The sequence below is a fragment of the Lontra canadensis genome, unplaced genomic scaffold (genome assembly GCF_010015895.1).
Source record: "Lontra canadensis isolate GAN:19392208 unplaced genomic scaffold, GSC_riverotter_1.0 scaffold188, whole genome shotgun sequence".
In the NCBI taxonomy this organism is placed as follows: Eukaryota; Metazoa; Chordata; class Mammalia; order Carnivora; family Mustelidae; genus Lontra; species Lontra canadensis.
In genome coordinates, this window is record NW_022631182.1 from 1322982 (window position 1) to 1336148 (window position 13167).

At 43.4% G+C, this 13167-nt stretch overlaps 1 long non-coding RNA gene across 1 annotated transcript in view; it reads right to left on the bottom strand.

Annotated features, from left to right (window-relative positions):
- Positions 1 to 362: 362 nt before the first annotated feature.
- LOC116861019 overlaps positions 363 to 13167 on the bottom strand; it is a 54218-nt gene continuing 41413 nt past the window's right edge. The window contains exons 2-4 of the long non-coding RNA XR_004381395.1: positions 12873 to 12937; positions 3401 to 4362; positions 363 to 395 (exon numbers count right to left, since the gene is read on the bottom strand). This is a non-coding gene — a long non-coding RNA (uncharacterized LOC116861019). The remainder of the gene's footprint in view (positions 396 to 3400; positions 4363 to 12872; positions 12938 to 13167) is intronic.

Sequence of the window (13167 nt, forward strand, 5' to 3'; positions counted from 1 at the left end):
ACGGGTAGTTTGCTCTGAAGTAATAAGCAACAGAACAGAATGTAAGTAGGCGGGAACCCTGTCAGGTAATGTGTAGGTTCTCAGAAGGGGGGAATTCTCCAATGATCAGGTTCAAGCACAGGTCTTAGAACTGGGGTGCTCAGATTTGCACCCAGCTCTGTTCCTCAGTGATTCTAAGGGTGTGAGCAGATTCCTTAACCTCTTTAGCTTCTTCCACCAAATAGAATTCTGTTTGTGGTGATTAGTAAAAGATGATGCTCAGGAAGACCCTTCAGTGAATGCATCATGAGAAGAGGCAGGGGGTGTGTACGAAGTCAGGTTCCAGTGCTAGTTATGTGGCCATGGACAAAGAGTGTATGAAGTTTCTCATGAGATCACCATGATGCAGTCTGGATCTGGAAGATTAGAAACGATGTGAATTTAAGAGGTTAGAAACGCATCTGAGCCAATAGCTCCACTCTGGTGTATGAATTTGCTTCCATTGCCTGTGAGGTAAAGTAGCTAACTATTTAGAAGACAATAATGATATTGTAATAGAAAAGGAAGGAACACCCAGCCCAGAATGTACTGAAGGATGATGCCTTCAGGCTCTGGGGTCCTAGTGGTGGCCTGTGCCTTATTTTATCTCCCATCAAACTTCCTGGCCCAAAAGCTGTCCTCTGAGTGCATCCCCTTCCTCTGAGTTCTCCCCTGAGCTGAGACCTCTATTAGAAATGACCCTCTTTTTCTTCCACCTCTAGCCCTAACATCATACCCCTCCCAAGTTGGAAGTTCTTCTTAATATCTGACTTCGGTGACCCATCCTTCTCTCTTGAACACACACACCTCATCTTTCATCTCAGTTCCATCCTTATAGAAGCTGGAATGTCAATTTCTCAGACATAACGCACTTTCTCTCTGTTCAGTACTGGCCCCTAAGCTACTATTTCTATTACCACATTTCAGCTGCGAAAATGCCATACATGGCAGTTAAAGAGGAGAGACAAAGATTAACAGGTGTTTTCCAGAACTGAGCACCAAGCGTGTGGCCTCTGGGCTGCCCTGTGGAGCATCTGCAGCATTGCCCTCCTGAAGGTCCCCCTCCCCTCCTCTTTCAAAGATTAAAATCAACAGGCTCCATTAGCAAGAGCCAACAGTGGGGAGAGGGAGGGAACTTTATCTCTGGAATTCCATCTTCTCAGTGGTCCAGAAAATGTAGAAAGGGCAGGGCACTCCATTTATCTCCCCAGATGGGTCCCTGGTACCTGACACGACCTGGCAGCCCATATTCCTCCTCTGATTTCCCTGTCACCAAAAGCCTGGCAAGTCTAGGAGCCAGTGTGAGGCTCTGGCAACAGGGAGAGGGCAACAGGGAGAGGGGAGGAGGGCACTCTGGCCCTGGAAGAGGGGGGTGAGCGGCCATTTCTCCTCACTGCCGCTAGAGGGGAGGAGTGAGGGGAAAGGGATGTTGCCATCAGGAATGTAGGGCAGAACAGGAGATGGTCAGCCAGGCCATTTCACCATGACTGATCTCTCGGGATGGACACAGTTTAAGTTAGAAGGAGGGAGGTTTGGCGTAAGACAGAGGGAGGGGCACTTGGGTGGCTTGGTTGATTAAGCATTCGACTTTTAGTTTCCACTCAGGTCATGATCTCAGGGTCCTGGGATTGAGCTCCAAATCCAGCTCTGGGCTCAGTTCTGAGTCTGCTTGGAATTCTCTTCCTCTCCCTCTGCCCCTGCCCCATTCACTGTCTTTCTTTTTCTCTCCATCTATCTCTTCTCTATCCTTCTTCACTCTCTCTCCCTTTTTCTAAAAGAAATAAATCCTAAAGAAACAATAAGATAGATGGGAAGAACAGGGATGATGAGGCTGGTTTCTTTCTCCTTCTGGCTTTGACTCACTCTTGCCCTTACTTTTCTACCTAAAAGGTGGTCTTGCAAAGTGGAAACGGCCCAGCCTCTGGCCCCATGGACTCCAGCTTTGGCACTGTCATCTTGAGTGTGGCATTTAACTTCTCTGGGCCCCACTTTTTCCATCTGTAAATGAAGTGATATGACATCAAGAACAGTGGTGAGAATTCAGCAAGGAAACCCAGATGAAGTGCCCTAGTGAAGTACTGGACTGGTTGAGATGCCCTCTAATTGTCAGTCCCCACTCCCCATCCTGCCTCCCACCATCCACCTTTATGATAAAGAACAAACTCTCAGCCAAAATGAAAGCAGAGAAAAAGCCATGAGCACAGGGGCAGGTTGCTGCAACACTTGTTCAAGGCATGTAATCATCATGAGGTCAACCTTAATAGCTTCTATTTATTTTGCACCTGTCCTTGAAGAGCTCTGTCACTCTCAGCCTCTGGATGAGATCAGTCACCTTTGTGAACAGTGAGTGAGGTCAGGAGAAGAAGCACATGCTATGCCTGGCTCAGGTTGGAGGGCTCAGCCCAGGAAGTGATCTGCCCAATGCTGTTCAGATAGAACAGAGATGGAACTGAAGCCAGCACATCATGGATCACTGTTCAGTAATCACCAAGGGTCTCACAGTGTTCTTCTGCCTCCACAGCAAGAACAGGGTTGTGTCCACTCTTTTCCACTCCCTCGGGCCATACCAAGTATGATGATCCAGGGTTGCACGGCCTTGCAAAAAACATCTAGCTCTCAAAGCTCCATATAGCTAGTGAGTCACAGAGTTTTAGGGAGAATGTGCCCCAAGGCAGAAGCTCTCCAGGGATGCAATTTTCATCCACCCAAGAACTACTTCCCTCCAGCCTAGATGTTAGACAATGACATTCAAGTGGAATGCCCAAGTGCCTATAAAAGAATTATTACTAAGTAAGAGTGGATGATGATAATTAATTACCCCCCATTAAAGAGAAAGTCCCTACAGCAAAAGCATCAAAAGCAATGTTTTACTGAGTTGGCAATTTCTTTGGCTCTGGAACAAGATGACTCCTTAGTCTGCATCTTGAGTCTGTTCTTTTCTCTCACATTCTGACTTGAAGAATATGCATTTTGACTTTAGAAAATTTCTTTTAATTCCCACCTTTCTCCTCATCCCTGATCCAGTAATCATTATTATTAAAACTTCACACCAGGGCCACAGACATATTTTATAACAATCCTTTGATGGATTAATTCACAGTTACTCTCCTTCTTTACTAAAGTCTAATCAAAGAAAATCCACTTAGAGTGGAAAAAAAATCTCCCTGCCAGCCAACAGGGGAAGACCATAGAAAAGAGACATCCAAAAGGATAACATCTATCTCCTCCTCCACAAATATGCTAATGGGGGAGGAGTGGACAGAGAAAGAAGGTATGCTATAATCCCAGAAGAATACAAGGGACCAATCCAGATTTCCTCCAAATCCTGTCCTATGTCTGACTCTATGGGGTGTATATCCATGTCTCTTAGAAACATACTTACTTCATGATTCTTGGGCCAGAATCTGAATCAGCTGTCCTGTGACTAGTAAGAAAGTTCTCTGCCTACTGGAAGAACTTGACCATGGAGAGAACATCCTGAGAATCTCATGTGACTAATTTGGGAAGGAATCTTGAAATATCCATGTATAGCAAAAAGAGTACAGAAGTTAGGGAGTCTGGGAGCTGAGAAGTCTCTGCATTTCCTGGCCTTGTCACCTGGAGGCTCTCTGTAAGTCAGGCTCCTTATCTATAAGAGCAAGAGAAGAATTCTTATCTAATGGGTTCTTGAGGAGTTGGAAGAGGTCCTTGATGTGGTCCGGCACCTAGCTCAGTTCCTGAGTATGTGCTTTCCATCATGTTATATAATTGCCATCTTGGGAGGATGGGAGCAGGACCATGAAGGAGGTGAAATGCCACTATACATGCCAGCTCCCAGAAGACTGTCTGGACCTTTATAAGTATGTAGTAAACATTTGTTGACTGAATCAATGCAGTCAGATCCACTGTTGTGCCTATGTAGCCAGAATGTTGGTAGTTTCAGTAAGAGCTCTCTGGACATTGAGGAAGTTACTTTCCAATCATCAAGCTGCAGGGACCTCAGCAATCCAGAGATGTCCTTTTGGGATTGGTTAGTACTCCAGGCTCCCACAAAGGATGCTTGTGAAAACTTGTGGAGACTGTGCAAGACTAGGCAGAAACAGGCTTCCATCAGCCTATTCTGAAGAATAGCTGTTGCTTGCTAGAATACTTTTCCTGGAAACAACTAACCTAACACCAACCTATTAGGATAATTATTGCTGGTGGTTGGCACAGGCCAGCTCCTAATCTTGGTGTCTTAACACAACAAAAATTAAATTCTCACTGACTAGAAGTCCAAGGTGGCTTGGTAGGAGTTTTCCTTCAACCAATGACTCAGGGATCTAGTTGCTTATCTATATCAGCATATTGCTTTTGAAGTTGCCCCTGAAAAGGAAAAGGAGATGGAGATGGCACAGTGGTTCTTCACCGCGTTGGCCCAAAAGTATTATACATCATTTCTGATGACAGTCATTGGATCCCTTCCCTCTACCATATAATGCTTTAACTAGAGGGACAAAAGGAGGCTTTTAGGCAAGACACTCAAACACAGGAGCCAGGGCCCAGACCTTGGGAAACATTTTCTACTTTGTTGATTACGCATCTTTTCTCCTCTCATTCTGATGAGTGAGTTTCAGAGGGGATTACTGAGGCAACTGTAGTGGTGTCTTTGTAGCTGGTTCCCTCCCCAGTGACTCAGCTGAGGGTAAAGGTCATGGAAAACCTGGCACCCTTGTCCTCTCACTAATCTCCTGGAGAAGATAGATCCTCCCTTTCTGGAATGTATGAAGGCCGCCAGTCACAATGTTAATTCTACCAGCAGCGGGGGCTGCTCCCCAAGAGTCTGACAGCCCAAGAGGTCTTCATAACTGTTTGGGGGGCAGCGCCTGCAGGTGAACCCCAACTCCTCTGGACCAGCCAGCGCAGGACTCTCTGCAAGAGAGATTAAAGCTAGCCTGAGGCTTATAGGGGAAGGGAACATATACACAGTTTGAGGCCCTGGAGGCTAAAAAGCTAGGCTTATATATTTCAGGCTACAGCTTTGCCAAATGTTTTCCCCAAGCACAAGGCTATGGAAATTCTGAATTGTCCAGTCACTGGCTGTGGTCCAAGCCACACTTCCCTTTACCTTCCCAATGCTCCCCTAACCACCGCAACTCCCTGACTGCCTCTGGGAGTCCCATCATTTTGCCCCAGCAAACACATTGACAGTCCTATAAAAACTGAATGCAAGGAGAAGAAAAGGAGAGACCAGGCTTATTAAACCACCCGCCCCACCACCCCGCCTCGGCTAGCTGAGTGGATTCTTTTAAGTCCACTGTTGGATTTTTTTGAGGTCTCAGTACGTGCTGAATTGCATGGCTGGCTTAGCAGATAGGGGAAGGAAGTAAGACAAGCTTTGCACTGGATAAATAAAAAGCTCTTTGTTAATTAAGGAGCCACCGACAAGGCCATGGCCTATGTCAGACAGTCTACACAGAAGATTGGATTCTTCTGGAACTGAAAATAAGGAAACAGAAAAACTGCCCCCTCCACACTACATAACTTTGTTCAAGGGCTGCTAAGTTATTCTCTGCTACTACATCAGCTGTGAGAGCCCTGCAAAACATGCTGGGGTTAAAATAGATCTCAAGCACCCCACCCCCGGCTTAGAAAGAAAAGGATGTGTTAAGTTATCTAAAACAGTTCATCTCCCATCTTCTCTCTGAAAAAGAACCTAAATCACTAATTTTACTATACAGACTTTTTATGCTCTCCTGGTGTGTCCAAACAGACTAATCTGAATGCAGGATGTGAATAAGCCACCCAAGTTGGCTTGAGAATGTTGAGTGGAAAAAGGAAGTCAGATGATTTGCCCAATGTCTTGGACCCACAAGATCTTACAAATGGCTAGCCTTCCATAAGGGCAATTTCTGGCCTGACCTGCCAAAAGCTCTCTGCATGCCAAAGCTTAGACCAAGGACCGGGCACCTGGCAGCAACCTCCTCGCCATGCCCTCTCCCTTGCTGAGCCAGCCTCACGTGAGTTTCTGAAGCCAAGAGTCTAAGGTCAAACTTCCAGGCCTGCCTCTCGCATGGACAGGTCACAAAACCTGTGTTCATTCCAAAGATAATAAGAGGATTAAATGTGACCATGTATTGTGCCTCCTACACACTGGGTGTTCAGTAAATCACACATAAATAATAGTGTGGTAAGATGACATTGTTGCTCTTCTCTTTATCTCCTCCAGCTCTTGCTTCACTTCTCTGGAAGAGAGCCAGTCTACTCCAAAGGGAACTGAGCCATTTCCAGGCAATATAAGTTGGGCTGATCAAACTTTTCCAAGAGATGTGAATAGGGCAGAAAGGAATACAACAGCGTGAAGTCACTACAAGCTCAAAGAAATGCCCTGACTTCCTAAGAGTTTACCTATCCTGGGCCTCTTTATACTTATTATAGGGGGCCACCCCTGCACTGACTCTTCCCTTCTGTGATCTCACTGGATCACACCAGCAGCTCTGCTGCATGTAGGGGCCCTGTGCCCTCACTGCCGCACTGCTTACAGGCTTTCTTCTCAGACTCAGCCACTCTTCCCACTATAAAAACCTCTTAGAGCCTCCCTAACCTCCAGATGGATCACAGAGTCTCTGATCTTTGGGAAGACACCATTCAACAAGCCTGGATTTGAATCCTGATTCAATCACTCATTAGTGATTACTTGCCACTAATCCTTAAGCACATAGTTTTCACAACTGGGAACTGGAAACAATAATGTCTTCTACATGAGGATCCCAAGAATGTTAGAACCTCATCAGAACACTACCTAACAACTCAGCCAGCAGTAACCACCTCCTTTAGTCAGGGTCTGCTGTGGGTTACACGACTAGACAATTCTCATCTTTGCCTGTTGATGGTCAAAATAACACAGAAGTCTTTCATTCCCAACTTACTGATGTCAAAGTTCAGAGAGATTATTTAATGTGCGCAGTTCACAGGAGGTGGGAGATTGGGGATTTAAATGCAAACCAATCTGACTTCCAAGTCTACCCTGTCTTTTCTTTTCTTTTTTTTTTTTTTTTTTTTTTTAAAGAGAGAGAGAGCAAGCACAGACAGACAGAGTGGCAGGCAGAGGCAGAGGGAGAAGCAGGCTCCCTGCCGAGCAAGAAGCCCGATGTGGGACTCCATCCCAGGACGCCGGGATCATGACCTGAGCCAAAGGCAGCCGCTTAACCAACTGAGCCACCCAGGCGTCCCAAGTCTGCCCTGTCTTACACAACTTCATGCCTTTCTTAATTTGTCTCTCCAGTAGCCTACCCACCACACATTCTTCTTACCACCATCATTTCCTAGCAAGACACCCTGAGGGCCTTTGCTCTGAAGATTGCATGGCCACTCACCCATGTTCTAAAGAACAAGTGTGTTCAGCCCTCTCCAGGAGACAAAGAGTGGGAACCAAGAAGATGAAATTTAATGGCGATAAACATAAGGTTCCTCATTTCCATTCTAACCAAAAATTACATGAAGAGACTGTAGAGAAACTTGGCTCACACTAGTCAAGGGAAGGGGGCTGTGACAGAGAGAGCAGCTGCCACTTACACTCTGGCTTTAGTTCAGCATGAGGTGCATGGTATATGCTTTATTCCTGACCTCCCCACAATTTCACATGAGCCATGAGATGAGGCTCCTTTAGAAGCAAATGTCTCAGGGCTGTAGGGATAGATACAAAATGTACCTCAGTGGAGGTACTAGTCTTGCCCAATGGCCAGGCAGCTTAAGAGTGGTGCTTTCAATTCCCTGCCTCTTTAAAGGAAGAGAACATCTGAGAAAGAAAGAAAGAAAACATCTGAGAGGGTGAGCATCCAAGGAGGAGCACAAATGCATCCATCAATGTGAGAAATATTTATTGATCCCTTTATAAGTCAGACACTGTTGTATAAGCTGAGGAGACAACCAAGTCTCTGCCCTGTTGGAGGCCCCAAACATCCCCTTCTTTTGTGTGGTTTCCAAGTTTGTAGCTGGTCTGCGGGTCCCTAGCAGCCCCGCCTCTGACTTTCTCTGACCTCATCTCCCACCATTGTTCCCTCTCTGACAGTGCTCCCAGAACATATCTCTTCTTACCTTTCCTTGAAGACACCAAGATCTCAGGACTTCGCATTTATAGTTACCAAAGCCCACCCCACCCCTTGCAATTTTAAGAGTCTGTTCTTTCATTCCAAGCTTCTTCAAAGATTATGCTGTCTCTCATTTTTTTTAATATTTTTCACTTTTTTTAACTTTCAGTGGATTTATATCAATCTTCCTATTCTGGCTTAAAGAGTTTTAAGTCGCAGGGATTGTATTTAACAAGATTTGTTTGAGGGAATTGGATATTTACTCTAAGGGGATAATAATAATGACTTGTTTCTGTCACAGCTGTAGCCCCAGTGCCTTGGGCAGTGCCTGGGACACCATGGGGCAGAATAAGTTGTGGGATGATTGAATATTGGAAGTAACAAGAACCAAAATACAAATGATGACAATGCCTATATTTTCTTTTATTCTCCTTGTTGTGATTTCCTTAGGTCTAAACCTATTTCCTTTTGATTTCAAGTTAGTTACTTGAGAGTAAATATTAATGGTGCCAATATCTTGCCATTGGTTGATGGTTCTAACCACACTGAACACTGACTTGTTAAAAAAAAAAAAAAAAAAGGAAAGGGAAAAAAGGTGGCTGTTCCAGCAGCCTGGACTCCTCCAGATGGGTTCTGCCTTTAAATTTTATGGTCCTAATGATGGTTTGGTTCCAAGAGAGGTCATCTCCTATCTGGTGACTTTCCTCCAGTTTATGGGTATTTTATTAAAAGCTGTATCCGGTGGACCCTCCAAAATGTCCAGCAAAAATGTCTTCCATTAAAGGTAAGGAAATGAATAACAGCATTTGGGTCTCAGAGGAGTTATTATATGCAGAGCAGAAGCCAGCTGTTCTCCATCTTTTCTGAAGATGTATCAAGAGGAAACCACTGAAATCACAGTGGGCAATATGTAAGTTGCACAGGTAGGAAAGCATGCTTAAGATAAAGGATTATGAAATAATAGAAGAAGAAAAGTTGAAGGATTTCTTCCTCTAGAGAATTTGAAGTTGAATGAGGTCATGAATGCATCAGTCTGGGCTGATTTAGCCAAAGGGCACTTGGAGGACAGAACACATACTGTAAAGTGACCTAACTCTCCCAATGTGACTTTAGACATGGGAGGATTTCCATCAAAACATAAGGAATATTATGACTATGAAGATATGCTTTTGTCTTTTTTTTAATAACAAATTATATATTTTACTTCAGAAAAAGGAGTTAAAGGTAGAGGAGGATCCTCAGTGGTTATGTCAATTTAGCACGTAACATTCAAAAGTTGATTTTTCTTAGACTCTTTATACCTACAAGCAAATGACCAAAGAAACTCTTAAATGAAACTCCTTGACATCTGCTAAGTTTTCATTTTCTAAATATTAAAGATGTTTTACAGCTTTCATCGTAAATGGGAAGTCAGTTTCGCTGCACACTACTCCCTAAAGAAAGGGGGTTTTGGAGGACTAATCCTTTTAGTCAAATGTACAGCAATGCCAGATAGACATATATGATGTGGGAAGACAAAAATTGGTCTCAGAGTCAAGAGACCCATGTTGACTTCAGTTTTCTGTACCTAAATTTTTTTGTATTAGACAAACCTTGTACTCTCAGTCCCTTGTTCTTCCCCTTTAATTGCAAAACCTGGGGGTTGCTATGTCTCTCTCTAAATGTATTATAAAGATTAGATAGGATATCATAGTCCAAGTCCTGTTATACGGTAAGCTTTCAATATCAATATTATTTTCAAAAAAAAGCAGCCAAAAAAATCATTTTTGCCTCTCTCTAACTGAAAAAAAGACACAAGTCCTTAACATCAGTCTTAACAATTCCTCCCATTGGTGACTTATACAAAAAGAAGTTGCCTTTCAATTCCACCTCCAAACAAAACCTAAACTATTCAGACAGATTGTTCAAGTTCTCACCATGAGTGAAGCACCATACCTTTTTCCTTGATAACATTATTTGGGGATACTGTGCAAAAACTCAAGAGAGGATACCTGTGAGACCAAAAGGACTTAGTCCACGAACAATGGGTGTCTAACCTCCACAGAATCTTGATGTTCTCAGTGTGACACAAATAAACAGAGCCACCAGACTGGAAGTAGCACCCTGAAGGGATGACAGGCAGCCCTAACCAATATAGATCATTGTCCATGACTAAAAGGGCTCCCCAAAGTTCTGGTACTCATAAGACCCTGGGACCTTTCTGTCTGGGGACTACCAGGATAGCAGACTGAATTTCCAAATGGTTTGAAGACATGAGGAATCAGAATTATATTTTTGTTAATTTAGAGGAAATAAATGCAGTATTTCTTGCACACCCGAGTTTATAGGCTAAGAGCCATACCTGTAATCAAGAGCATACTCAAGAACACATGCTCAGCCCTACACACAGAGGACCTGGGAATCTTGAGAGATGATGTGAAAAGGTAAAGTTATGTCTGGAAGTCTGGGAAGGCTCCAAGGAGACAGAATTCTGAGAGATGTCCAATCAGAGAAGAAAGCGTTCAGAGAAGAGTGAATGGTGCATGAATAGGTCTCAGACAGAAGAAATGAGGTGAGGGACATTGAACTAATCTCCATATACTTGACCTATTTGGACGTAGCCATGAAGAAGATACTCGTGAAAAAAGTCTCATGCAGAGACTCGTACTTTGTCTCTCAACTGAGTCCTGGGAATTGAGTTTTTGCCTTTCCCCACTATTCTTTACCTTAACTTTGTGTTTTATGCACCTACATTTCTTCTGTCAAGGATCAGTGCAGTTAGTGATGTAGTTCACAGTAAGATATTAAATGATAGTGATACCCAGAAAAAAAAATCAAGAAGTGGATAAATAAATCCATCTGGCAATGATTCCATACATTAGAATATCAGTAAGAAACTAATTTGGCTGCATTGGGCTCCTAAAGGAGTCACCTGCATGACCTAGGAATCTTACCTACTCCTAGACTACTCTTTGTCAAAATTCTCTCCATTAGAATAACTTGGATTATTTGTTAAAACACAGATCCCTTCTTCCTACCTTAAATGTACTGAATCAGAACCTCCAAGACTAGAGGCCAAGCCGAAAAATTTTAAGCAAGCTTCCCAAGTAATCCTAATGCACAATAAACTTTGAGGAGCCTTACCTTTCAGGGCAGTGAACAATATTTCTTTCCTGACCCTTAGCATCTTGACCATATATCTATTTGGTACATATTTCACAGCATATTTGATTGAATGTCTGCGTCATCCTTGTGAACTTCGCAACAGACAAAGACAGTGAGAAAGGGACCAGGTGGGAGAACTAGAGGACCTTGAGAAGGTACTATGAAAATATCAGTATACCTTAAGGATATTGGTGAAAATTTAATGAGTTTAATATATTACATGAAGTATCCAACACAAGTGTTAGCTTTATTCTTTGACACTTTGCATGAATACACCAGAATATGAGCTTTTTAAAGATTTTATTTATTTGACAGAGATCACAAGTAGGCAGTGAGGCAGGCAGAGAAAGAGAGGGGGAAGCAGGTTCCCTGCTAAGCAGAGAGCCCGATGTGGGGCTCGACCCCAGGACCCTGGGATCATGACCTGGGCTGAAGGCAGAGGCTTCACCCACTGAGCCACCCAGGCACCCCTAGAAAATGAGTTCTTAAGGACAGGGACACTTCCCTGTCTTGTTCATCCTTGCCATTCTGGAAATTTGAGTAGAGACTTGGTTCTTAGCTGATGTTTGCTGCATAGTCAGCTTCATGAGTGAATTCATGGTAGTAACCTTATAGTCACAGTAATTGCTACGTGATGATGCTAGTTGCCTTGAAATGGCTTTTGAATGAATAATTGAATACATTAGTATCTGCTCATGATATGTGTTTCCTGTCTGCTTCGTCAGTGCCAACAAAAAAAATTTTTAAATAAATGGGTACATACATAGAAGTGTATATGTATTTTAAAAAACACTCATAATGGACCACTCATCCTGCTCTAACTACCCCTCTGGTGTGAGTCAAAACAAACCAAGAAATGTGTACACAGAGGTCACACATTTGTTGAAATTTATGAGCCAGAGAGGTCAGAAAGAGGAATTTGAATCTTATTGGAGATACAGAAAGCTGCTTGGAGAGGTCCAAGGGATGTAAACTGCTCAGGTAAATGACTCTGGAATTCTGTTCTACCATATCCAGTTCTACAGTTTACCCCAAATCAAGAATGTAACAGAGGAGTTCTGGCGGCTGAAGGCAGGTGGCTGCCCCAGGAATGAAGAGGACAAACTTCTTTTCTGTTTGAAGGCAAATACTGTCATCTGTAGAAAAAGGCAACTGGTGAGGAGAGGAAACCAAGCACATGGAGAAACCCAATGTACACATGTATATGAAGAAAGACACTGGCCTAAATAAACTAAGACTGGAAATGACCCACGTGGTGGGGGAGTGAAAAGCTGAAGTTATAGAGCCTTGGAGAGCCAGAGAGGAAATAGAAAGAGCTTTCTTTGGGGAGGCTGTGAGGCAGGAAGTAATGCCTCTGTGGATGAATGAATAGGATCATTCAGAAGCCCTGTTTGGTCCCCTTCTGCTTCATAAAGGTACAACTGCTAAGGATATCCAATGGGGGCTAGTGGATGCCAAAAGCACTGTTCAATTCAGACATGCTAGCAAAAAAGTAAACCAACTCAATAAAGAATCTCAGCCAAAACAGTTTTATGAATTTGGGTAGGTAATGCCAACACATGATAGACTATATATTTTTCACTTTCTCATAGAATTCCCAGGATCAAGAAGCCTTAGCTGAGGAGCTATGCTCAGATAAACCAGTTAGCTCAGAGAACTCACCCGTAGTCCAGTGAAGAGAAAGCTCAGCCATGAAAATTCTTGATATCAAGTAGCAAGGTAGAAAGCTGTCAAAATAGTAAAAGGTTTTATATTTCAGGTTAAATCACCCTCTCTGTTATTTCTCCTCTGTCTGACTTTATTTTTTCTTTGGAAAAACAATGAAAACTCATTCATATGTGGAATATAAGGAATAGCAAGGAGGACCACAGGATAAGGCAGGGAAAACTGAATGGGAAGAAATCAGAGAGGAAGACAAACCATGAAAGACTCTGGACCCCAAGAAACAAACTCAGGG